The 25,807-nt window shown below is 42.2% G+C and overlaps 1 pseudogene; it reads right to left on the bottom strand.

Moving 5' to 3' along the window:
* LOC109834985 overlaps window positions 8,854-25,807 on the bottom strand; it is a 29,405-nt pseudogene continuing 12,451 nt past the window's right edge.

The raw sequence follows: 25,807 nt of genomic DNA, 5'->3' as shown, positions 1-25,807 counted from the left end.
AGTGGTGATCTGTTCCCCTTTCACGCGCACACACAGTGAGGCATCTGGTGTTATGATTCGAAATATTTCGAGCTGGTTCATTAGAAAAACTATATGAATATTCTTCGACACTTCATGTCTTCAGAAACGAAACAATTATACAAATCCCGGCTATGAATCAAGTGTATAAACGTTCCTCTACAAAATCCCGATGATGAAACAGTATGTCAATCTTCTTCTATCCTGCCAAAACAAATACAAAAATATAACAAGCTAAGAAAAAGTACTACATTCCGTAGCTATGATAACATAGGACTATTTTAGATACTAGTATAGTGCACGTGCTTTACATGTGGACATACTTATTTTATATTTTTAATTCATTTCATGAACATGAAAATGAGGAAGTCGGTAAAAAAAAAGGATTAATCTAAAATATTAGAAGTATTGAGTATTTTTACATATAAAAGTATATAAATTTCAAAGTAAAATGAAGAAAATTCTATGTGAATCGGTACAGATGTCAATTATAAACTAAGATATATTTTAATAATTTGAATCTTTGTGATGTTTATATCTTAGTGAAAGTACATAAAATTTATATCATTATATGCTAATTTTGCTGTAGATTATATTGTTCAATATATGCAAACTTTATATTTAATAACTTGAATATAAAATATATATTTGATGAATTTGTATGCTAATATAAAAATATATTTGATGTTAAATTATGTTTAATTTTTATATGCAATTTATATTCCAGTATAGGATATGAACTTATAAATTTATGATGATGTTATAATAAGTTGAGAGCATAAAATTATTGTAGCTGATCAAACAAACAACATATACTTTCAAACCGAAGTAAAATCCCAAATATTTGGTCACCAAAATTTGTGTTCAATCTGATTCGACAAATTTTGTCTATAAACCCATTTCAAAGAAACTCGAGCTGCAGTCGCACAAAGCAACCACAAATCTAACTCGCCCTCCTATTGGGCCACTTGGTCTTTGCTTTCGCCCTCCTATTGGACCAGAAAACTCTTTGTTTTCATTTATACGTGGCTACCAGTTACAAAAGATAGTAATCTATGGATTTTATATGCTTTTCTGATTTTAAGGGTTTATTTTAGAAAACCTCGAACACTTTGGGCATTTTGAGCTAACCCCCCTGAACTTTTTAATACGGCTCAACCCCCAGAACTTTAGGCATTGTTGCAAATAAACGCCACCTAAACTTTTTAATTAGGGAAAAATGCTTCCAGCCCCCAAATTCGTAATAAATATGCTTCCCCCTCCCAAGACTTTTTCAACGCTCTCAAAACCCCTAAATTCATAATAACTATGCACTGAGCCCCCAAAACACAAAGCCCAAGAATTTTACACAGGTAAAGACTATAATGCCCATTCTCTTTCTCACCATGCAATCCCTCTGCTCTCCTTCCCCCACCATTTTTGCCCTAGCCCCCTCCGTCCCTTCCACAACCCTCGTGGCGGCCGAAGCTCCTCTCCGGTCTCGCGCCTCGACCCCTCGCCTCCGCTCGCCGAGATCCGTCATGTCCACCGCTGATCCCAGCACGACCTCCGCTCGACCCCTCGCCTCCGTCCCCAACCCAATCCCTCAGGTCCATCATCCTCGAAAAACCCTACCACGTGCTCTCGAGCTCGTCCAGTCCGGCTCCGGCCGCCTCTCCGACCACGTGCAGGAGGAGCTCGTCCCAAGGCGGCAGAGTACAACAGCAAGAGAGCAGAGCTCGAGAGCGGCTTGCCACTCAAAGGAGTTGATTTGGACGAGATCAGGACACGCGACGTGGCACTGCGAAGGCCTTTTCATGCTCTCCTTCTTGTATTCCATCTGATGGTCCCATATCGAACCAGGTACCCGTAACCTTAACAATCAATCCGTAACATTAACAACCAACACGTAACCTTAACAATCAATCCGTAAACTTAACAATCAACCCGTAACCTCCACAACCAACACGTAACCTCCACAAACCAACCCGTAACCTCCACAATCAACCCGTAATCTTAACAATCAATTCGTAACCTCCACAACCAATCCGTATCCTTCGAGTTGGTACATAAAGCCTATATTATTAAGGGCCCAGATTTATGTGGAGGTTACGGGTTGATTGTAAATTGAGTTTACTTTGAAATTAGTTCGCCCATTATGAGAATTGAGTTACATAATGACATCTTTATGAATTAAGGGCCCAGATCTAAAATAGCTACATGACTTAATTTTCTGATTAGAGCCATTTCAATGATTTTAAGGATTTATTTAGGAATACCAAAGATTTGATGGACTAATATCAAATAGTGGATGTAACGAGTACTGTTGAGGAGTACTAGTAACTATTGCAGGCTCACGTGAAGAATCTGGTCAGAGGCTTTGAATGAATCAAGAGGACGAGTACGTTTACGTATCAAACTTTATAGGCTTTATGTACCAACTCTGTAACCTTAACAATCAATCCGTAATATTAACAACCAACACGTAACCTTAACAATCAACCCGTAACCTCCACAACCAACATGTAACCTCCACAAACCAACCCGTAACCTTAACAATCAATCCGTAAACTTAACAATCAACCTGTAACCTCCACAACCAACACGTAACCTCCACAAACCAACCCGTAACCTCCACAATCAACCCGTAATCTTAACAATCAATTCGTAACCTCCACAACCAATCTGTATCCTTCACAACCAACGCGTATCCTTCACAACCGACCCGATCTTGATTCTTTCCGTTCTTGATTCCTAATTTTACACGAGTAAAATAGAGCCTATAACCCCAAAAAAACCCAAATTAAAGTTGCTGGTTATAATAACTGTTCTTCAAAAATAGATCAAACCTCAAATATCAGAAAATTAATAAACAAATGAATTGAATATTTTCCCTCAATTTCAAGAAATCCACTCGTGTCGTCTAGGTCAGCCGGGATCCTAAGGATGCGCTCGTCCCCTTTTGGCACTTTACGAATGCTAGCAGGCCCCCTAATGCTCCGTTCACGTCGCTGGATGAAATGTTTGACCGCTTTTGTGAGGGTGGGTACCTGGTTCGATATGGGACCATCAGATGGAATACAAGAAGGAGAGCATGAAAAGGCCTTCGCAGTGCCACGTCGCGTGCCCTGAGCTCGTCCAAATCACTCCTTTGAGCGGCAAGCCGCTCTCGAGCTCTACTCTCTTGCTGTTGTACTCTGCCGCCTTGGGACGAGCTCCTCCTGCACGTGGTCGGAGAGGCGGCCAGAGCCGGACTGGACGAGCTCGAGAGCACGTGGTAGGGTTTTTCGAGGATGATGGACCTGAGGGATTGGGTTGGGGACGGAGGCGAGGGGTCGAGCGGAGGTCGTGCTGGGATCGGCGGTGGACATGACGGATCTCGGCGAGCGGAGGCGAGGGGTCGAGGCGCGAGACCGGAGAGGAGCTTCGGCCGCCACGAGGGTTGTGGAAGGGACGGAGGGGGCTAGGGAAAAAATGGTGGGGGAAGGAGAGTAGAGGGATTGCATGGTGAGAAAGAGAATGGGCATTATAGTCTTTACCTGTGTAAAATTCTTGGGCTTTGTGTTTTGGGGGCTCAGTGCATAGTTATTATGAATTTAGGGGTTTTGAGAGCGTTGAAAAAGTCTTGGGAGGGGGAAGCATACTTATTACGAAATTGGGGGCTGGAAGCATTTTTCCCTTTTAATTATGTCAAAATTTAGGCGTTATGTCACATAACTCCCTTTAACTTTTTAGTTACACCAAACCCTGAACTTTAGGCGTCATTGCACATAATCCTCTTAATTTTTAATTCTGCTAATACATTAATGGAATAAAAAATTTAGAGGGTTATATGCAACACTAAATTTAAGGGGTTTAAGAAGGTTTAGTGCAATACCCTTGGGGGCTGTTTGGATAGGTTTTTTTGGGTGGTAAAAAAGGAGAAAGTTGTCAAAAATGTCAGTTTTTTGGCAGCTTTCACCCAAAATCGCGCAGCTTTCACCTAAAATCACCTTTTTAACAGGTGATTTTGGGGGAAAGCTGCCAAAAAGCTGACATTTTTGACAGCTTTTCCCACTTTTACCACCTAAAAAACAGGAACCAAACAGCCCCTTAAAGCTTATGGGGTTGGATGCGGTTCTAAAATTAGCAAAGGTTACAAATCTAATGGATGTTGCCTGCAGGTTGTGATTTACTATTTGTCCTTTATAACTCGTACCCACGTGCAAGTGAAAGCAAGAGCTAGGCGGCCCAATCAGAGGGAGAGTGAGATTCGGCAATCACTTTAAGCAACTGCTGCTAGATTTTCTCCCCCCATTTCAATGCCCAACTGAGAGGATCCCAAAAAAATCTCATATGATGTTTCTTTATTTAATTATTATTATTAAAGACAGAAAAGGGTTGTTTGCTTCAAATCCTAAAATTATAGGATTTGGAATCTCATCAAGAATTTCAAATCTATGTGTTTTTAACATATTTTTATTTTGAGTTCATAATCTTATATTTGGTTCAACTTGATTAGAGGAAAATAAATTCTATAAATTATAATTTGTTAATTGATTCAAATTCTAAAATATAGAAAAGTACAAAATGTATGGATATCTAATGCCAAAACTTTAAATTTTTAGCATTTGACAAATCCTTTCAAAATTGTAGGATTTGGCAAATCCCTAATATTTCTACTTTTTTTTATTTTATGGATACCTAATGCCAATTTTTTTGAAACCAACACTATATGGAATCCCATAAATGAAAATGAGACATGTTTGTTTTAAGAATTTCGAAGGCACCTCAAATGCTAAAAATTTTGTTGAACCAAATACCCCAAAAGAATCAAAGAAAATCAATGCCAAAATTTGGGAACATTTGCACATAACAACCAATAAAAATTACTGAGAATTATGCAAACTGATCGACCAGTTTTCATTTATTTTGAATACAAGAGAATTATATTCTAAAATCTAGCTATCGAAGAAAAGACACATAAATCTACGTAAGCCAACTTCAATACTAAACTAAAGCATCTTAACAAAAATCTTTTAAAGTTACTTCACTTCATTATTGCAGGCAGAATGAAGCAAAGAAGCCATCAAAATAACGCTTGCCGGCAAAAAATGAAATGACCAGCATCAACCTATGAAGAGAGAAACTCAAAACTATAAAGAAAGAAAATGTCAAAATATCAATGGAATAGGCATAATAGAAAGAAAATGTCAAAATATCAATGGAATAGGCATAATAGATCCTTATAGGAATCCTGTAGTTGATTATTGCACGAATTAGAAGAACAACGCTTAATATTCAATAGAGTAGGCATACTCAATTTCAAAATTTGGCAGGCGTTAGCGATCACTTCTACTTTCACCCTCAACTCATCTATTTTTTTTTTATTTTCTACTCCTTTCTTTAGGCTCATTCATTCTCGCTCACTTTCATCATTTTCACGATGTCGATTATGGGATCGCTTTGATGCCATTTTCCTCTTCCTCCACTTCCCTCCTCACATGTCATTTTCTGCGACGTCACGTGCTCAGACCACCCCTCCAAGTTCCTCGCCATATTAGAACCCAACAATGTTGGAAAAACTTCCCTCCTCTCCATTAAGATATCTAGAAAGATGGGATAATAGAGTCTCTCAATGTCTATATCAAGAAAGATTTATGTAATGTTTGATGTTTGATATATAGGAAGAATTTCATTGGTGAGCACTTTTTGTTTGGAATTCTCATGTGGTTATAGAGGAGGAAGATTTTTCACGTATGAGAGGTGCTCACTTGTGGTGTCCATTCTCTTCAATCTTTCCGCCAATAATTGTATTTGTAGAGAGAGCACATAGTCATGCAAGAGGAAGGAATTTGAGAGTTGACAATGGGGATTAATGGGTAGAATTAAGAATCAATTCATAGCTTGCATTGATGAGTAATTAAAATGTTCAGCTAATTAGAGGTTAGTGGGACAATGGAAGTCGTATGTCAACGAACGATTGAGAATAAATTTGGGGGTTATGAATAATTCATTCATGGATAAATTGCTTGGGGGTTATGAATAATTTATTTAATTGTGGTTATTTAAATGTTGTTTATGCATATGTATGTGTATGCATCATGGCATTTAATAAGTGATATTTAGTATGCATATATATGTGTGTGTACTTATGATGTATGTATGTGTGTTTGAGGGTAGTTTTGGGAAAAAAAATTAACATGGCAACACACTTTTATAATAGAAATAGATATGACATTTAATAAGTGATATTTAGTCTCTCTCTCTCTCTCTCTCTCTCTCTCTATATATATATATATATATATATATATATATATATATATGGGAAAATGTTCCTAAGGTGACGCCTTAGATAATCATCTAAGGATGCGGCCTAAAATCACATGATTGAGCTACATTATGGATGATCCGCTCCGTTAAACTTGATCTACATATTCTAAAACCCCAACACACCAAGTTTGTGGTGAACCCATCGTCGTTTGACCCTCCGTCAAACCATGTGAAAAGTTCTATTCATTCGAAACCGTTAAAATTAATATGAATGGATGAATGGTCAAACGACGACGGATTCACCCCAAACTTGATGTGTTGGGGTTTTAGAATATGTAGATCAAGTTCAATGGAGCGGATCATTCACAATGTAGCTCAATCATGTAATTTTAGGCCGCGTTCTTAGATGATTATCTAAGGTGTCACCTTAGGAACACTTCTCCCATATATATATATATATATATATATAACCCTAAATCAATGAGCTTCTTGACTTTGGATTTGATTGCTTCCATGATATGTGGACAAAATCACCGTTGTGGTTGCTTGACAGGCTTGGCATCTTGTTTAATGTTAAGGTGGTGCAAGGCCACATGAGAATCAAGGTCGGGCATGTCCTCATAGTTCCAGATGAAGACGTCAATATAGTCACGTCCTAGAGCAATGTGATCTTCCTTTTCTTCGGAGATAGGCTATCACTTATGAATATGAGCTTTGGATTAGATTCATCTCCTATGTTCACTTGAATTACCTTGTCGTCCATAGGAGGTTCGCGCTATTCAAAGCGTGTTTCCCACTACATGCCGAGTTGTCGGCTCAGGGGATCCTCGAATAGGGGTAATTGGTCATCCTCTCAAGTTTTACCTAGCTGAGCTGAGGTCATGTTAGACATAAATCTCTCGAACATGGTCCTGTAGGCTGTCTAAAAATCATAACAGATAGCTGATCCCCCATCAAACACTGATGATGGAAGTTACAATCTGACGACTTTCAGAATGTTATAATTTAAAGACTTTCACGTAGAAGGTTATAATCTAACGACCTTCACAATAACCAATGAAAGCTCTAATTCAACAGCCTTCACAATCAACATCGGGAGTTACAATCTGACGACTCTTATATTTTCAAGGAGCCAAGACGAAGATTACGAGATGACGGTCTTTGCAATGCTTTAGCAAAAGAGACTACAAATCGACGGTCTCTTCAAATCAAAACGCATGGTTCATCCCCAGCGTTCAAAGTTAAAACGCACGGGTCGGACCTGCGTTGCAACATCAAAACGCACGGGTCGAACCAGCGTTATAACTTCAAAACGCAGAGGTCATCCATGCATTACACCATAAAAATGCAAAGGTCATCCCTGTGTTATAACAGCAAAATGCAGAGGTCATGGCTGCATTCCAGAGTCAAAACGCAAAGTTCGTGGACTCAAAACGCAGAGTTCATGCAGAGCCCAACTCTACGTTTCAGAGTTCACAACACTATGCGGCCTGTGAGTTTTCAGCCTAAAACAGGCCCAACTCCGCGTTTTGATGTCTAAAACGCAGAGTTCGGGCCTAGAACGCCCAGATTGACATTTTGACTCGTTCAAAGCACGAACTGAACGGTTTCAAAACCGTTTTTCCCACGATTTGGGGAGCTGTTTAAGGGGGCGGTTACACCCTATTCAGCCCCACTTAGGAGCGAATTAAGGGGGGTGGTTATACCCCTTGATCCCCTATAAATACCTCAAAACTCAACTGAGTTCGCATCTGGGATTTTGGGCAGAAAAGAAGAGATATTGGCTCTCTCTCTTTGGGGGATCGCTGGTTTTTTTGGGAATTGCTGAAGCTTTGGAGATCGACCACCGGAGCTTTCTTCTGGCGTTGGCTTATTAACCGATTTTTGGTTCAAATCAACTCTTGGAGATCGACCACCAGAGCTTTCTTCTGGCGTTGGCTTATTAACCGATTTTTGGTTCAAATCAGCTCTTTTACAGAGTTCTTCTAAACTCGTTCAGAGTTCTAAAACTTGCTTTGCAAGTTCTGCATAGCGTCAAACCGTGAGGAGAAGACATCGTTCCAGTGAAGCAAAATGTCGGATCGTCAACGGAGAGCAAACTCGACGCGAGCATTCGAGAGAGGCACTCCATCGCCACCGTGAAAAACCCAGACTTAAACAAATGGGAGAATCCAGATCATTCTCCTCTCTTTTTTAATCGGAACCCAATTGTAATTGAGATCGAGAGAATATAAATAAAATTTTTCTTTCATTTCTTTTACTATGAATTTTCCACAAACATGCCCCAAAACAATTTACCTTATGTTGATATTAGTTCTTCTACATAGTTAGCGTTGAAATGGATGGGGAATATTCTATTTACTTTAACTCTTTTTCTTGAATGAAAAGTTACACCCCTCTCCTCCCTCTGCTTCAACCTCCTCTCCATCCATTCCGCCATTGAACATCATTGCGTCCCTGTTTCTACCCTCTTCCTCCTCCACTAGACTCATTCCAATATTGTGGATATTTATTGAAGAAGAAGGTGGTGGTGGTGTTGATGGTGGAGGAGGTAAGAATGCCAACTGAGAAGGTGATAGAAGCAGTGGCGGAGAAGTTACATAATAAACTCATAAATACTTAATTCATTCAAAATAATCACCAATTCAATGTTATATAAACATCTAAAACTTTGCACGCCGAGTTTTCATCTTCTTAAAATAATCAATCACAGAATCAGTATCAATTTCTTGAACAATCTCTTTCTCGATATACATAACTAAATTATCTGCTAAGAATGCGTCTTCCATCTTGTTGCGGAGCCTTGTTTTTACAATTTTCATGGCAGAAAATGCTCGCTCGGTAGTAGCTGTAGACACCGGAAGAGTTAGAACAAGGTGAATTAAGCGGTCAACAAGAAAATGTTCACTTTTCTTTTCAGTTTCAGCCAGTGCCACACATAACTCGGAAATAGTTGAAAGACTTCTCAATTTTGGATCATTGCGGGCGTCGAGGACAAAATGTTCCAGTTAAATCTTCAAAATGAGCTTATCTTGACCATCAAAATCAGCAGGATAATATTTGTCAACAAGCCGACAAATTTGATCAACATCGAATAGTTTGTATCCATTCTTCGGAACTAAAGAAGCACTCAAAGTCAAAATTTCCATTGCATCCTCATTGAACCGGCTATTTAACTCCACCAATTCCTTGTCAATTGTCACAAAAAATATATCAACTTTGTAATACTCCTCAATTTTCATCTCCCTCTGTTGCGTACCTCGACGTGCTCGATAAGGAGCATTCATATCAGGAACTACAATAGAGTGTTGTTCACAAAATTGCTTAACTGAATGCAACATATCACTCCAACCATCATCTCTCAGTTTTTGTATCAAAACTTTTGTTGAACCGACCAAATGTAATGCATTAACAATATCTTGAGACCTTTGTTGTAGACTTTGACAAAGTGAATGTGTAATGCCCAAAATATGTTTCACCAAATGCAAGACAAAAACAAACTCAAATGATGTCATATAATTAGAAGCAGTGTCGGCATCACCTCGTTGACAATAAGTCGATCTTCCATCATTTGCGATGTTCTGAAGGACGGAAAATGTAGCATCAAACATCTCAATGAAGCTACAAACTGAGAGAAAATGTGAACTCCAACGAGTATCTCCTGCACGTTTGAGAGTCCCAATTTGATTCTTCCCTCTTCCAGTTTCAAGTTCATCAATTTCCAACAAATGTTCTATTTCTGTTACTTTAGATTCTTGCAGCTGATCATGACGTTTGCAAGATGAAGTAATTATATTAACAACAAAAAGCTTATTTGTAAAAAACTGATGGACAAGAATGTTCTCTCTTTGAGCAGCTATTAAAGCAAGTTGCAGTCTGTGAGCAAAACAATGTATATAGTAAGCATACGGACAATCATTCAAGAACAATGCTTGCAATCCATTCCACTCTCCTCGCATATTGCTCGCACCATCGTAACCTTGACCTCGAATATTATGAACACCAAGACTATGAGAAGACAAAACACGATCCACTTCCCTTTTGAGGTTTGCCGATGTAGTGTCACTAACATGAACTATATCAAAGAATCTCTCTTTTATAAAGCCATGTTTATCAACAAATCTCAAAATGATAGCCATTTGCTCTCTTTTTGCCTCATCACGTGATTAATCAACAAGAATACAAAATTTTGAATCTCCTATTTCTTGTCGTATGTAACTTCTCACTTTGGTTGCATATATGTGCATAATTTCTTTTTGAATGTCCGGTGAAGTATACTTGGAATTATAATGAGCATTTTTTACAACTTGTGAAACTTCATCATTGTAAGATGCCAAAAGCTTCACCATCTCCAGAAAATTACCTTGATTCCTTGAATCTGCACTCTCATCGTGCCCTCTAAATGCACAAGCTTGCAAGGCTAACCAACACACACTATCAATAGATGCCTTGAGCCGTAGCCTATTTTTCATTACAAGTTCTTCATCTTGAATGTGAAACGCATGGTCAATGTGTGCTGACTGATTCAATAAGTTTTTACACTTTTGTAATGCAATTCTATGAGGAGAACAAGGATCTTTGCCAATATGACTTAACAATAAGCTGTTAGCCCTTATGTTTTGATGATGTTTTACAACCACCATTAACAGTACTAATGGCTTATTGAGTGCAATATTGAATTCACTTGAAGCTATTGGGACTCACACACACGTTTTCATACTTAAGCTTTTAAGCGTTTTTCACAAAATACTATTTTTCACAAGTATGAGGACCTATCTGCAAAATTCTTTTTCCAAACAGTTTGTTTTTAGTATTAAAAACATTTTACAAAGTTTCATAATTTTCAGAGGTCATATAAATATTTTCTAAATATTTTAGTTTGAGTCAAAACACTATTCTGGAGCATATCAGAATGCGGTCGACCGCACCGGTCGACCGCACTTAAGGTCATTCGTCACTGGGCTCCAGAGAGGTCGTCGGTCGACCGGTGCGGTTGACCGAAATCTCGATTTTTGTATCGGTCGACCGCACCGGTCGACCGATGATGGCTCTGCTTGTTTTCTAAGTTTTCAAAGCTGCTCGCGGTCGACCGGATTTTCGGTCGGTCGACCGAATTCATCTTTTCGGTTGACCGAACGTTCTGGCGGTCGACCGATGGTTTATTCGGTCAACCATGACTTTTTCTCAAACGGTCGTTTGCCTTGTTTACTGTGCTTTCACTTAACTGTGTTTGGCACAATCTGCGGCAATAGTCTGAATAGGAGATTATTTTCTTAATTGGGAAGATTGAGTTGTGATTTTAAAATGATTAATCCTTTTTATATAAACCAAGACTTCTTCTTCTTCCTGTTGCCCTAACTTCTGCTGAAAAACCAGAGAGACGCTGTCTTCTGAGAAAAATTTTCAAACTCTGTTTTCTGTGGTTTTTCACTGTGTTTCTTGTGTGAGTTCACTTCCCAGCTTCAGTACTCTTTCTCTTTGCCATAGGGACTTGTAAAGAGAGAGTCTTGCATCATTTCTACTGATGTGTGAGTGTGATCTTGTGTAGATCAACTGTGAGGGTGTGGGATCTGTTGAGATCAACTGTGTAGTGAGAGATTGAGAGGGAATCGTGTGTAGACAAAAGTTCCGGCTTCCAAACCAGGTGTGTAGTGGATTTCTCCTCGAGAGTGGGGAGCGGGGATGTAGGTCAGCGGACCGAACCTCGTTAACACATCGCGCGTCAAAGGATAACAATTACTAACCCTATCTCTTTTACTTTAATCGCATTAGAATATTTGTGGTTTGCTTGTGTTTATTTTTTATTGCATATTAGAGCCTCTTGACCCTAATCACCCCCCCCTAGGGTCAAACAATTGGTATCAGATCTTGGTCTCTTTATTAATTTTTGGTTTAACCGCCTTAGAGAAAAGATCTAATGGAGGCCTCTTTGAATATGCATATGTTAGAAAATTTTGCTTATTGGAAGGCTAGGATGAGAATTTACCTTCGTTGCATTGATCTTGACATCCTAGAGCTCATAGAAAAGAAATATGTAGAGAAGTCCAAAGTCGGGAACATGACCGATGAAGAAAGGCACCAAGCCAATCTTAATGCTAAGGCCATGAACGCCTTAATTTGTGGTCTTTCCCCCAATGAATACAATAGAGTTTCCACGTGTGCAAGCGCATACGAAATTTGGGTAAAATTATGTATCACACATGAAGGAACCCCCCAAGTTAAGGAATCTAAGATTAGTGGACTTATTGTAGGCTGTCTAAAAATAATAATAGATAGCTGATTCCCCATGAAATACCGATGATGGAAGTTACAATCTGACGACTTCCAGAAGGCTACAATTTGAAGACTTTCACATATCAAAGAGCTAAAGCAAAGATTACAAAATGACGATCTGCAGCAACGCTCTGACAGAAAGAGATTACAAATCGACGATCTCTTCAAATCAAGACGTGGAAGTCCTCCCTGCGTACCATCGTCAAGGCACAACACCAATCCAACCACCTACGCACTTTCAACCGCTGCAAACACGAATGCAGCTTCTTATGTGAGATGATTGATCTTGATGGCTGCGACAACGACTAATATTATATTAGCAACCATTAGAGGTGCTGATGAGCAGTGTAATGATATTCGACACACTGAAGAGCACATGGTTAAACCATGCAAAGAAATCTTAGTGGAGATCGTGACCTGCAGTTGATAGAGCGTTGTTGAGATGCCTTAATTGTCACAAATGGCCTGAATAAGACCTTCTCTACTGGTCATTGGTGTCATCCATATATAAAGACAGAGAAGCTCAAACGCAGCTCCAATCGCTGCTAATCACAGCTCAAACGCAGCTCATCATCGCTGCCCAACGCAGCTCATCATCGCTGCCCAACGCTGCCAATCACAGCTCAAACGCAGCTCATCATCGCTGCCCAACGCAGCTCATCATCGCTGCTCAAACGCAGCTCATCATCGCCTCATCATCGCAGCTCAAACGCAGCTCATCATCGCTGCCCAACGCAGCTCATCATCGCTGCCCAACGCAACTCATCATCGCTGCCCAACGCAGCTCATCATCGCGGCCCAACACAGCTCATCATCGCTGCCCAACGCAGCTCCAACCGACGTCGAACGCAGCTCTATACTGCTGCCAAACGCACCTTCAAACATCGAAGAACGCAGCTCAATATCGCTGCAGAACGCACCTCCAGATGCTGCGTTCAAACACAGAATTTAGGCCAGAACGCATGTCAAAGTTCTGACCTGTTCAAACACGATCCAGGCAGTTTCGAAAACCGCTCTTCACCCACGATTTGAGGAGTGGCTTACGTGGGTTGTTACACCCGATTAATGGGGTAACTAAACCCCCATTTAGGTGCGGATTATGGGGGCAGTTACACCCCTAATCCCCCTATAAATATCAACAAACTCAACAGAGTAGGGATCTCTTTTTGGATTACTTAGATCGGATTTTTGATAATCAGATCGAGGGACGAGATATCATTGGAGATCAGATTTTTCTGGAGAGGATCTTTCGATCAGATTTTCCAGAATCAGAAAAAGAGGATTGAATCCTTACACAGTCTGGGGAATCAACAAACGGAGGAGCTCTAAACCGTCGATACTTAGCTTATTAACCGAATTATTTTCGGTTTGAACAACTCTATTACTAGAGTTTATTCTGAATCACGAAACTCCGAATTATTTTCGGTTTGAACAACTCTATTACTAGAGTTTATTCTGAATCACGAAACTCATCAAGAGTTATCAACCAGACAAGACTGTTGTTCCAGTGAGCATAGATATTCGGATCGTCAACGAGAATCAAACTCGACGCAAGCATTCGAGGGAGGCATCTCATCCTACCAAGAAGAACCCAGAATTAAACAAAGGAGAGAATCTAGATCATTCTCTTCTCTTTTGTAATCAGGAATTCAAATTGTAATCGAGAGTTAAGAGAGTTGTAATCATTCTTTTTCTAAGCAGTTAGAGAGAATAAAATCAAATACAGTTCTTTCATTCATTTTTCTTGTTACAAATTTTCCACCAAACAAAAGATGGCGACTCCGCTGGGGACTAGCTTCTCTGACGAGGAAGTGGTGGCACAATCCGATGTTCACCTCACTGGAACAACCGTCGAAACTCTTGTCATGGAGTTTGACCAAGCCAAGTATGAGGAGGCCCTCTCCTCTGGATCGCTTAGCCCTAAGGCTAGGCGAGATGCCTGTAAGAGCTCTAAAGAGGTCTTAACTGCTGTTGAGACGCCAAAGAAAGCCCTCTCCTTTGACCAAAGCCTCAAACTCGCTCTGCAAGCTGAAGATCCAACGCCCATTTCAACACGGCGTGTAGTTGGTTGTAAGAGACCTATGACAGAGAAAGGCACAATCAACGCCGATGATGCTACCGCTAAGGCTTTGAAACAAGCCAAGAAAAACGCCGCTCGAAGACGAAGAAGATCCATCCGACGAGCACATCTCCGAGAAAATCAATCCCTGATCCAACACAAGGGTTATGTTTTTGAAGAGCTGCCCAAACATTGCGTTCATACTCCAGAACGCACGCTTCGAGGTAACGAATCCAATTATGAACCTCGAGTGATTCAACTCAAACGCGACCCTCAGTGGTGCGTTGTCCAATCAAAGCACAGCCCTGCTAAGGGAAAACAGACGCCTCATGAGTGCGTCCAAACAAAACAAGACCCTAAGGGGTCTGTTTCATCAACTAAACGCAGGCCAAGGCCTGGTGTTTATAAATCAAAACGCGACCCTCGCACTTTGACTCCCGAATGTGATGGGGTCCGCCAAGTTCAAGAGAGTCGACGTGGGTTTAAGATTCACGTCCGCCAAGAACCAGTCTCGCCCCCTCAGAAACAGAGGGTCCTATCTCCGACGAAGAGTCAATCTCAAAGCCCTGACTTGCGAGAGTTACTCTCTAGAAGAAAACCAATACAACAGGCGAATCATCCCTGCCATTGTGAGAGGATTATTTCAGCAGTCCTCTTCGAGTGCCAATGTTGTACACCTGAACCCCGACAATCAGTGTTCGACAGATTGACGGATGTCGTAAGACCTACCAAGAGACGACGCCGTCATAAGAAGAAAGATTCTGAAGACGAATATCCTCAGGTTACCATCAACATGACTAGCAGAGGAAAAGCCTTGTATCCTAGCTCTGATGAATCAGAAAGAAGCCATTCCCCGACTGTTCGAGAAATTTGCAATGAGTTCGAAGGGGTATATCGACATACTCGGTCTCGAACAGGAGCTATTCGCCTGGTTAATTATCAAAATTTAGCCCAAGGGATTGCGACGAGTGATGAACATTCGGCAATTGCCGATTCTCAATCTTCAAGCTCTGTTGTCGCACGTGAGGTCTCTGCTTACACAACAGGGAACCCCGAGGACATAGCCAAAAGAGTGGAGGAACATCATGCCATGCTCCAGGCGCAACAGGAGACACTTCTCCAATTGAAGGATATACTAGCCCAATTTCTCTCGGAAAAAGGGCAAAAACCCGAGTCTTCCCGGAGGACTACGTCAAAAGGAAAGCAGAAGGTGCACGAACATTCAGATCGTGAGACTCACAACTTTGATTCTTCTTCCGACAATGAGAAGGAGATGGAAAAAGAGCTATATCCTTAGTCAACCAAAGTGGATGAGCTAGAAGCCCGCCTTAACGCAATGGCCAACAGAAGCGAGCTTCGCGAAGAAGGAGTGATACGGCCTTACCCTGCAGAATGGGATACAGCTCCTTATCCACCAAAGTTTAAGGCTCCAACGCTACAACCTTTTGACGGTACATGGTCACCAAATCAGCATATATATTACTTCAAGTCTCAGACTGGAGACGTGGTAGCAAATGATGCCATCTTGACGCGCTTGTTCATCGTCACTCTTAAAGGAGTGGCCTTTGAATGGTTTATGAAACTGCCTGCTGGATCTATCCAGAAATGGGTAGATCTGGAAAGGCTTTTCTTGGCCAGATTCTTCGAAGATGACACAGAGGTCTCGGTTCCTACCCTTCTCGCCACAAAGCAAAAGAAGGGAGAATCTATTAAGGCTTATGTGGAAAGGTTTCGCAGCATGGCATTGCGATGCCCATCAGGTATGACCCAATCAACCCTAGTTGAAACTTGCAGGCACAACCTGCAGACCCAGCTCCTCGCTCAGATGGGAGTAGCAGAATGTCGCTCCTGGAGACAATTAGTCTCGCAAGGGGAGCAAGCTGAAGAGATTGTCGCTCGGGTCAAAGCTGAAGAAGAACCTAATCCAAGCCGCAGCAGCAACGCAATCAGAATAATGCCCAGCGGTCTAAGGGAAAAGAGACCTTAGCAGCTGCTGACTACACGCAAGTACCGCCGCCTACTAAGCAAGGCAAGACACCCAATCAGCAAAGAGCGCCCAAGCAGTATTCGTTCAAAGAAGAGCATGTGGACACTCTGTTCCAACTACTTCGGAAGAACAACAAATTGCAGCTCCCTGAAATTAGAAAACCAGATGAAGCAGGAAAGGTAGATGATCCCAATTACTATCGATATCATAGGTTCTTGGGACATCCTACCCGAAAGTGTTATGTCTTCAAAGACATCTTGCAAAATTTGGTGAACGCTAATGTACTCACCCTGAAACCGGAGCAGAAGACTGTATCCACTAACCTGATTGCGGTCCAGTTCGGTGACTTTCCCCCTGTAGCTACTGCAGATGGTGTCATTCCCATCCATAGAGGGGAAATGCACTTGAAGAACACTGACATACACAATCAGAAGGGCAGGGGGTTGGTACCCCTCACTATTCCAAAGGGAGAGATCATGTGGGTCCATCCTGACCTAATTGAAGATCAGCAATGGACAAACACCTCGTTCAGGCAGAAAGGAGGCAAGGCTAAGTCATCCAACATGATTAGCCCCTCTGTTAATGAGAATAATGGCCATCTTAAACCTCTCACCGACTCAGAAGAAGAGAGGATTGTCCTAGCAGCATACCCAGAGGGTAACCCCGGTACTCGGTCGGGGAAAACTTATTTGAGGAACTATGACCAGAATGCTCAAGAAGCTGAAGAGCAGCCCCAAGACACTGGGGGTTCTATGCCAAAAAAGCCGGTGGATAAAGGGAAACAAAAAGAGCTCCGGTTCAACAAGAATCTTCATCAAGACCTTGGTGAAACAAGCGCCCCTTACCAATTTAATGTGATGGCGCAGTTAGCCAACATACCTGCCAGGATCACCTTATATGAGCTCTTGAAGTTGTCCAAAGCCACCAGAGAAGCTCTGATTGAAGCTTTGAAGAACACGGAGAGCTTCATTACCCAAGTTACTCCAATTCCCGAAGCATCTGAAGATCAGTCCTGTCTGCAGTGTTTATAAGCAGCCAAAAGCCTCCCTTGCATATCATTCACTCAGGAAGATATGCAAGTAAAACATAAACATGATAGACCTCTGTATTACACAGGATATATCGGGTCATCAGAAATCAGCCGTGTTCAGGTCGACCCAGGCTCGGCACTAAGCATCATGCCATACAGAGTTATGCAAGTTTTAGGGATTCCCTTACATCGGTTGCATGCTACCCAAACCACTATCTTCGGATTTAATGCTAACAGCACTCGGCCTATGGGAAAGATCAAGCTCAGATGTCAAATCGGAGATCTCAAATCCGAAGTGGCTTGTTACATTATAGATGCGGACACATCCTACAATCTGTTATTAGGACGACCATGGATTCACGCAAATCGCGTTGTCCCATCCACATTGTATCAAGTCATGAAGTATGTCAATGATGAAGACGAAGTTCGAACCCTGATTGCGGAGAAATACCCCTTCAAGGAAGTGGAAAACTTCCACACCGATTCAGTCTCCTACTCAGAGTCGCAAGAGGAAGAAGATGTCGACAGTGGTAATGAGGCAGATGTCGAACCAGACCCGGAAGGGAGTTGTCCATGGGAGTTGAACTTTGATGTAATTGGTCCAGTCAAGAACAATAATAATGTACCGAGTGAGGGCGAGTGGGGCATTAATGAAGATTTTATTTTGGCGTACTTGTCTGGTGAATCTTTTAAAGTTGGACAAATAGCGAATGATCATGATGCAGGTACCCACTCATGGCACACATTGTGTGCAGAGGCATGTCTTACACTGCCAATTAAGTCATCCTTCGCTTTCGATGAAGAAGTAGAAGACGCACAAAAGGTTTTCTTCGAAGTCCCGTCCAAAAAGAAAGGGCAAAAGCCAATCCGTCTCGGTAAAGTTAAACCCACACCACTCCGATGGGGAAGCTCGGAAGAAGATGATGGTGTCCATCAATTTCATTACCATGAACCCAATGCTATACATTTAATGAAAAGAATGAGATATAACTTTAATGAAAAACATGGTTTAAACTTCGGGAGAGGAAGGCGAACACTAATTCGGATGTCTCTCACCCCCGAAGGAAAACCTCCGGACTACTACCAAAAAACCGGAAGAGGTGTGGGCTATGTCACAACCCCATCAGCCTCAGAAAATGAAATCAGTAATTATTTGCGCCAGGACCATTCATCTGGGACATCTTCTTGGGAATCCGATGTCAGTGTGGGGCCTTTCTTTAAAAGTCTAACGGTAAACATGGTTTCGACCAGTCATCCGGACGAGGACCCAGGGGTAATGAAGAATTAATCGAATTCACCGACGATCCTTGGATCAAACGCCTCAACATCTTGTGGGATATGTGCTTTGAACAACGCGAACCACCCACTGAAGATAAAGTGATCCAAGTCAACATGGGAGACGAATCTAACCCCAAGCCTATCTTTATAGCCGAAGATTTATCATCATCCGAAAAAGAGGACCTTGTATCTCTCATCCGAGAGTATATAGATGTCTTCGCTTGGAATTATGATGATATGCCTGGTCTTGACCCGAAGGTTGCCATGCATCATCTCAACATCGATCCGGATGCCAAACCTGTCAAGCAACAACAACGCCGGTTTCGTCCAGAGATCATGGAATCAATTGAGTCAGAAGTTAAAAAGCTTATAGACTCGGGTTTTGTTAGGAAAGAACAACACCCTGACTGGGTGGCCAACATTGTTCCAGTTCCCAAGAAGAACGGTAAAGTCCGGATGTGCATTGACTTCCGTGACCTTAATGCAGCTTGTCCAAAAGATGAGTTTCCACTTCCTATTACTGACGTCATGATCGACAACACCTGCGGGTATGAAAGAATGTCTTTCATGGATGGATTCTCTGGGTATAATCAAATCAAGAAGCACCCAGACGACGAAAAGCATACCGCTTTTAGAACACTACTGGGGGTGTATTGCTACATAGTAATGCCATTCGGCTTGAAGAACGCAGGTGCAACTTATCAACGTGCAATGAGTGCTATCTTTCACGAACACCTACGTAAGAAGATCGAGTGCTACGTTGACAATATAGCAGTAAAAAGCCAACATAAGGGTGACCATCTTATAGACTTGAAGACAATGTTCGATATCATGCGAGCACATCAATTGAAGATGAACCCAACAAAATCATTCCTCGGAGTATCAAGCGGGAAATTCCTGGGATTTATCGTTACCTCCAAGGGAATTTCTCTTGATCCAGAGAAAGTGCGTGCTATTCAAGACATGCCACCGCCTAAGAATCTCAAAGAGCTCAGGGGTTTGCAAGGGAGACTGGCCTATATTCGTAGGTTTATATCAAATCTCTCAGGACGTTGTCAACCTTTTTCCAAACTCATGAAGAAAGGAGTATCCTTTGTTTGGGATAAAGATTGTCAAAAAGCATTTGAGGAGATTAAGGAGTATCTTCCTCACCCGCCGGTTCTTGTAGCCCCAATATCAGGAAAGCCGTTCCTGTTGTACGTGAGAGCCATGGAACATTCTCTTGGAGCTTTGTTGGCCCAGAATAATGATCAGGGCCAGGAGCAAGCCATCTATTACCTAAGTAGGACAATGATGGGAGCCGAACACCGATACAATCCAGTCGAAAAAGAGTGTCTTGCTTTGGTATTCGCGGTTCAAAAGATGCGACATTACCTAGTTGGACAAACAATTCACGTCATCTCTAAGGTGAATCCCTTGAGAGTGCTGATGACAAAGCCATCATCTCTAAATTGCCGGCTCGCAAAGTGGGCCATTCTCTTGTCACAATATGATATGCAGTTTATGTCCCAAAAGGCAGTCAAGGGTCAAGCATTGGCAGATTTCTTGGCTGATCACCCGGTGCCAGGGACATCTAAATTGTATGAAGAGTTGCCTGATGAAGTCGCTGAAACTTACGCTACTCAAGAAACCACACAGGTGTGTAAACTATTCTTCGACGATGCATCTAGAGCAAACCCTCACGGAGCAATCACCGCAGGAGTGGGGGTCATACTCGTTTCTCCGAACAGTCACGTAATCCCAAGGGGGTTCTCCCTAATCGAACCCTGCACCAACAATGTAGCCGAGTATAATGCTCTGCTATTAGGAATGCAATTTGCCGAAGAACTTAATGTCCAGCACCTCAAAGCTTACGGTGATTCTCAGCTCATCGTTAATCAAGTCCGAGGGGAATACGAAGTGCGGCATGAGGATCTCATCCCGTATCATACCGCAGTGCTAAAGCAAGCTGAGAAGTTTAAAGGTTTCTTTATTGAATACATTCCACGAGCTCAGAATGCTTACGCAGACGCTTTGGCCTCTCTAGCAACTTCATTAGCATTGCCTCCAGGGGCTGAAACTACAATCTCAGTTGCAGGACATGAGTTATACTGTTTCAAGATTCCTATGGAGGAAAGCTCCGATGAGACGATGACAGGGGAAATCTGTACAACCTCGATGGAGTTTGAAGCTAGAGATTGGCGATTCCCGTATATCGACTATGCCATATACGGAATATTACCTGATGACCCTAAGGAAGCGGCCACTATCAAACGAAAGGCCCTCCAGTTCTATTATGATGCGGTTTCTCAAACCCTATATCGTAAATCACATGACAGAATTTTGCTTCGATGTCTCTCCCGAAAAGAAGCGAAAGAGGCCCTCAAAGAGACTCACGATGGAATGTGCGGAGCTCATCTGCCTGGAGCTAAATTAGGAGATCGCCTCCGACGAATCGGTTATTATTGGCCGAGGATGTTTGCAGACGCGGTCGACTATGCTAAACACTGTCACGAATGTCAGATTCATGGGGACTTTATCCATCAAGCCCCAGGTAATCTGCATCCTACATCTGCAACTTGGCCATTTGAAATGTGGGGCATGGATATTGTGGGACCAATTTCTCCTCCAACTTCTAAAGGGCACCGGTTCATTTTGGCATCTACGGCATACTATCCGCCAGCAAATGGTCTTGCGGAAGCTTTCAACAAAACCATAGTAAAGCTTCTCAAAAAGTTTGTTTCCAAAAGCCGACGTGATTGGGACGAAAGACTTGGCGAGTGTTTGTGGGCCTACCGAACAACAGTGAGGACCTCTACCAGAGCTACGCCATTCTCCTTAGTATACGGCTGTGAAGCTGTATTACCACTTGAGATTCAGATCCCGTCTCTGAGAGTCGCGGTCACAACTGGACTGACAGACGAAGAGAAACACCAACGACGCTTGCAGGAACTCGAAGCTTTAGACGACAAGAGACTCCAAGCTCAACAACAGATTGAACTATATCAAGCTCGTATTTCCAAAGCCTACAACAAAAAGGTTAAGGAACGGATTTTCAAGAAGGGCGATCTGGTTTTGGTCAATCGACGACCCATGGTGATGACTCATAAAACTAAAGGGAAGTTTAACCCTAAATGGGAAGGGCCTTTTGTCGTTGAGACAGTCTATTCCAACGGAGCTTACCGTCTCATCAATAAGAAAGGTGACAGACTTATGATGCCAATTAATGAGAAGTTTCTTAAGAAATATTACCCGTAAGCTGCAAGTCTCTTGAGTTTAGCTGGGAGTTGCTTATCAAATGTTCGTTTGAGTAAAGAAGTTCTCCTACTTTGTATGTCGTCAAGTTAACATTACACCTCTGACGATTTAAGTTAGTGAGAATCATTATAAATCAAGGAATTTTTCAAAGTCTTTCAGATAGCTATCAACTTAATCTGTTTGGTGAATAAGTCACAATTTTGACTGCGTTCAGTCCTCTTGAACGCAAGTCCTATGGCTGCGTTCAAAACAAGTCTACAGCGGCGTTTCAAGTCCCACGACTGCAAGACCTGACTGCGTTCAGTCCTCTCGAACGCAAGTCCTTTGACTGCGTTCAGTCCTCTTGAACGCAAGTCCTTTGACTGCGTTCAGTCCTCTTGAACGCAAGTCCTATGGCTGCGTTCAAAACAAGTCTACAGCTGCGTTTCAAGTCCTACAGCTGCAGAACCTAACACTGCGTTCACACCAACGAACGCACAACATTATCATTTCAACTTCCAGAAGGTACTCTACAAACTAGAAGAAATCAAGTCTTTCTAAAAGACCAGACTTATGACTATAATTCAAGTCTTGAAGTCGCGGTTAAACCTGTTTGACAAAGCCAGATATCCTCAATGGGCCTGCGTTCAAATCACACGAACACAAAGGAATAATTTGCAGAAGTTCCAACATCACAACAAGACTGCAACATCCCAGACAAACACAGAAAAATACAAGAAAAACAGCAGCAGTTCATTTCATGTAGATAATAAGTGTTTGAGGAAGTAGCATAGAGTTATTACAAAATCAAAAGTAAGAGTTGCTGGGGTTTAAAGTAAAGAGAAACTCATAAGATGAGCCTCTGTATTCGATATGGATTTTTCGTGCTTCGCCAGCACCTCTTCTCTAATTCTCTTGTGAAGCTCAGCATCAGAAACCGCAGCAGCAGCAGAGGCCTCCTGTTTTAGCACTTCGACAGCCTCCTTCTCAGCCTGAACTTCTGATGCGAGAGTGGCATCCTCAAGGCTGAACTCTTCCTGAGTTATCTCCCCTGCATTCAGTCTGGCCTTGGCTTGGCGACGTTGCTTCTGCAAGTTCCAGATACGAGCCTTCTTCTCAGAAATATCCAGAACTCGAACCTATCAGCAATCCCCTCCTTCAGCATAGCGTCGCCGATGGCCCATTGGATTTTAGACTCCAAGTCTGCGTGCTGCAGCTCCTCTAGATAACGAGCGGCCCCCGAGTATCGATATATCGTCTCGTCAAAGCGCTTAGCGTAGAAGGGGTTGACTTCCGCAAGAGCTTTCAACCCTTCCACAATAGGCGCTCGAAACTCCGAGACATCACAATGCAGAAAGCTTGCCTCACCAGGTTTTCTAAACGTCTGGAAAGAAAAAGAACAGAATGGGGAAACAGACGAACCTTCTCATCACACACCCGCTCGAAGTCCTCGTGCGGGAAGATCACAGAGATTGGTGGAATAAGAGGGGCATCTTCTTGAGATGATCTTTCTCCTTCATCGTCAGACACGACGATAGGTTCAGCATCAGAAGCCCCACCTTGCAGACAAGCCAAAAGCAAAGTCAGAAATGCAGATAAATGCAAACACAGTGATCTAAGCATGCGTCAAGATTAGTCTGAACGCAAGGAAGCTAAACCTGCGTTGAACAGCTATGAACGCAAGGTTTCCTCATGCGTTCAGGATTAAGGGATCAACCCTTCAACTTATCAATAAACACGAAAGTTTTCTTCCACATTCAAGATCAAAGAACACATGAATGATTGTTCGTATCTAAAACGAACAAATCTTATCAACAAACACAGAAATTCCTCCGTGTGTTCAACGTCAAGGGTTTGATTCTTCACCATTACAATGGACACAAGAAGTTCTTTCAGTCAAGAAGATGAACAGTTTTCATCAAGAGAAATGCAAACTTTGTGCACATTCAAGATCGGAGAGACGAATTTCATTCGTCACCATTAACCAGAACTCGTCTATAGAATGTCAAGAAAACCCATTGACAAAGAATGCCTAAACAGAGAAGAAAAAGAGGATTACCTCGATGACCAGACGCCGGAGGCGTCGACGACGGTTTGGAGGCGGATTCAGAAGCACCCTTCAACGGCGGAAGAATGTTCGCCATCTGTTCGTGAGATCTCTTGGGAGCCATGGCCAGACGACGAAATCAAATCGTGGAAGAATTAACGAGAAGAAACTCATTTCTGAGTTCAAAGGAGAAGTCTAAGCGTTAAGGCTTCTGACAAGACTAATCAAACCCATTTTATAATAATTAATAACGGTGCAGAGTTCCAAGACTCCCCGTTGAGAAAGGCCTCTTCGTCATCATTACGGCCGCTTCAGCTTCCTGTTAGACGCGGGACAAAGCCCTGCGTCCATAAAAGTCGGACCAAACGCAATGGTTCAGATATGCGTTCCTTCAAAAATACGCAGTCCTACTCAAGGACATGAACGCAAGGGGGTACCCCTAGTTCTAGAATTGGAATTCTTGGGAAATATGCTGCTTTAGCTTAAAACTTTTGTACATTTCTTATGTCAGCATTAAACCCATTATGGGTTTCATTGCTACAGAGTTTGAACTCTATTTTCCTCAAAGTTGCTCCGATCGCAACACTTCTACCTTATCGACTCTCGTCAATAGAGCGATAAATCCTCAAAGTTGCTCCGATCGCAACACTTCTACCTTATCGACTCTCGTCAATAGAGCGATAAGTCCTCAAAGTTGCTCCAAACGCAACACTTCTAATTTATCGACTCTCGTCAATAGAGCGATAAGTCCTCAAAGTTGCTCCAAACGCAACACTTCTAACTTATCGACTCTCGTCAATAGAGCGATAAGTCCTCAAAGTTGCTCCAAACGCAACACTTCTAACTTATCGACTCTCGTCAATAGAGCGATAAGTCCTCAAAGTTGCTCCAAACGCAACACTTCTAACTTATCGACTCTCGTCAATAGAGCGATAAGTCCTCAAAGTTGCTCCAAACGCAACACTTCTAACTTATCGACTCTCGTCAATAGAGCGATAAGTCCTCAAAGTTGCTCCAAACGCAACACTTCTAACTTATCGACTCTCGTCAATAGAGCGATAAGTCCTCAAAGTTGCTCCAAACGCAACACTTCTAACTTATCGACTCTCGTCAATAGAGCGATAAGTCCTCAAAGTTGCTCCAAACGCAACACTTCTAACTTATCGACTCTCGTCAATAGAGCGATAAGTCCTCAAAGTTGCTCCAAACGCAACACTTCTAACTTATCGACTCTCGTCAGCACTTTTGACGTTGAGCTCAGTGACAATAGATTCTTCTCGTTTGAATTGAGCCTTCATCCTAGTCAACTCCACTTCAGCGGCAGCGATCTTATCTCGCAAGTTCTCCAGAGAAGTGTTCGAAAGTGTCAGATCAACTTGTTTTCTAGCGTGTAGTTGTTGCAGTTGTTCAACCTCAACCTCTTCCTCAGCTATATGACGTCGAGCGGCTTCATACTTATTGAGTTCTTCGGCTCGAATATCCTCAAAAGTAGATGCAATCTGCGCTTGGATATCAGCGTGACCCAAAGCCTCCAAGAATCTGAGTTGTCCCTCTAGACGTGAGATGGCTTCGGAGCAGCGCTGAACAACGTCGACGTCACCTACGAGCTTGAGGTTGTTAAAACTGTTCGTGAGCATGGGCTTGAAGGTATCAAAAGTATCTCGTCCA

This window comes from Asparagus officinalis, chromosome 3, assembly GCF_001876935.1.
Source record: "Asparagus officinalis chromosome 3, Aspof.V1, whole genome shotgun sequence".
Taxonomy (NCBI): domain Eukaryota; kingdom Viridiplantae; phylum Streptophyta; class Magnoliopsida; order Asparagales; family Asparagaceae; genus Asparagus; species Asparagus officinalis.
Note: the sequence above shows the minus strand (reverse complement) of the source record. Positions and strands in the feature narration are given on the sequence as shown.